The sequence below is a fragment of the Myotis davidii genome, unplaced genomic scaffold (assembly GCF_000327345.1).
Source record: "Myotis davidii unplaced genomic scaffold, ASM32734v1 scaffold3621, whole genome shotgun sequence".
In the NCBI taxonomy this organism is placed as follows: Eukaryota; Metazoa; Chordata; class Mammalia; order Chiroptera; family Vespertilionidae; genus Myotis; species Myotis davidii.
The window spans coordinates 3,007-5,157 of record NW_006291124.1 but is presented as its reverse complement, the minus strand read 5'-3'; the positions used below and the strand labels follow the sequence as shown (position 1 = coordinate 5,157).

Below are 2,151 nucleotides of genomic sequence, written 5' to 3'. Positions count from 1 at the left end.
CCCTGACTTCAACATCTGCAATATTGCTAGGGCATTACCTTGCAACAAACCATAGAGATAATTCAAAGCTACTGCTGGGCCTATTTCTACTCTCTTCACCCTGATGCATGTGTTTGAGTGTGGGAGGATAGGTAGGGTCCTGAGCGGACACAGCTCCTCACAGCGGGTGCAGAAAGGAGGAGAAGCAAGGAGCGGGCATTCCAGGTCACAAGGGATGATTCCTTGGTGAATATTCTGAGTTTTTGCCTTCCTAGCCCTGAGTGAGTGATGAGACATGCTCAAGGGGCCCCACCCTTACACTTGAACTACTTTTCTTCCTCTTTCACCCACCCTCCAGCTCCCACCATCCAGCTCCCACCATACACACTCATAGACATTGCCTGGTGTTCAAACCTCACTATTGCATTTATTCCCTCATCAAAGGAATTTAGATACATTGTCTTACCATTTCTTAATTTTTCCAAGTCTTCTGGACTTTCCAAAAATTGCTCTTCAAACTAGGATCAGAAAGAGTAAAGGAGTTCTGTGATTCATTCCATAGCATTACAGAACTTTTAGCCTTAAATGACCGTCTGGTACATCATATGCAGGAGGTAAGATTCCTGAGTTTGGCATGGTATACAGAGGAGTACAGTGATGCCATTTGGAAATTCAGATTAGAGCCATCAAGAGCAGAACATGAAGCAAAATAAGCCAGTCAGAGAAAGACAAGTATCACATGATTGTGTCGAATCTAATGAACAAAATAAGTTGATGAACAAAACAGATCCAGAGACACTGAAACATGCAATAGAAGGATGTATTTCAGAGGGAAGTGGCAGGTGTGGGGGGCTGGAAGAGATTGACCAAAGAATTTATATATGCTTAGCCCATGGACAAACAATAACGCAGGGAAGGCCTAGGGAGTGGGCAGGAACAGGGTGGAGCAGGTTATGGGTGGGGGGTGGAGGGGGGATGGGAGAAAACATCTGTAATACTTTCAACAATAAAGATATTTTAAAAAGAGGACAGAGCATGGCTTGCAGCACTTAACAGCTCACACTTGGAGGTTCCCTTCACCTCCACCTGCTTTTACATCTGTCAGTGGTCAGGCCATGATTTGGGAGGGGAGTGTTATCAGAGGGAAGGGCCTGGGAAGCTCTTGTAGTTATGGAGTTTTGATATCTCAGGAAAGGCTTTCTCTCCATATGAGACAGGCCAGGAAATTGTGTGTCTCCCAGTGTGGAATATCCACGGGCCCATAACCATCTAAGATGCTGTCACCAAGGTGACCATTACCTCATTTCATTTCATTTTATAGTTTAAAAGGAGTATTTTATAATAAAAGTTTTGATCTTTAGCTTTATCAGTGGAACAGTCTATTGTGGATCTACATAATTGCATAGGGGAAGACCTTATAGATAGTGAGTTATGTGTGCAGGAATTTATAAAGCTTCCAGTGCAAGACAAACATAAAGGATGGAGGATGGTCATCAAGGGAGGATGGCATTGGCTGGTGTGATGTTGCTTGTGAGGCTAACGGAGGTGAAAATGATTGTAAAGATCTACCTTTGGGAGCACAGAACCCAGGAATGCTGACCAAGATCCTTACCCCACACCCTCTCCAGTAAAGCTGGGATGGAGTAGAGGAAGCCTGAGATGTTCTCAACATCACCTCCTAGTCACCACCCTGTGCTGAACTCATCCTGCCCACAGGCTCTGAACACACCCCTGAACCCCAGAGCTGAAGTCGGGGTGGGTTTATGGGGAGAGAAACAAAAAAGCTGCATGGCACTATTTGTAGTTTTTGTGTACTTCCTCACTGATGAAATTAAGAAAGAGCCAGGCTCAAGTCCCCATGTCTTCACGAACCAATGAAGAAAGTATAATCCTGGCTCAGGTAAACATGTTGTTATGAGGCTGAAGGGAGCACAGTAAAGCTCCTGCCTCACCTCACCTGAAACCCTCCTTTACTGTTCTGATTTGTGGGACAAAATTTCCTGAGTTCCTCCATGCCTCCCTCTCCTGAAAACCCTCAGAGTTGCTGAGTCACTCTGATGTGGACTGAGAGAAAAGTGTTTTTCTCATTGCCACCTCTAGAGGGCAGAGCTCAACAGATGCCACAGAAACCTACCAATTTTCCATGCAGAACCTGGCACTTTGACATTGTAA

At 45.0% G+C, this 2,151-nt stretch overlaps 1 protein-coding gene across 2 annotated transcripts in view; it reads right to left on the bottom strand.

Moving 5' to 3' along the window:
* LOC102753133 (glutathione S-transferase A1) overlaps window positions 1-531 on the bottom strand; it is a 28,566-nt gene extending 28,035 nt beyond the window's left edge. Inside the window, exon 1 of one of the 2 annotated variants that reach the window (XM_015564330.1) lies at window positions 446-531. The gene's annotated coding sequence lies outside the window, so the exon portion shown is untranslated. The remainder of the gene's footprint in view (window positions 1-445) is intronic. The other variant, XM_015564331.1, reaches the window with a different exon arrangement.
* Window positions 532-2,151: the final 1,620 nt, after the last annotated feature.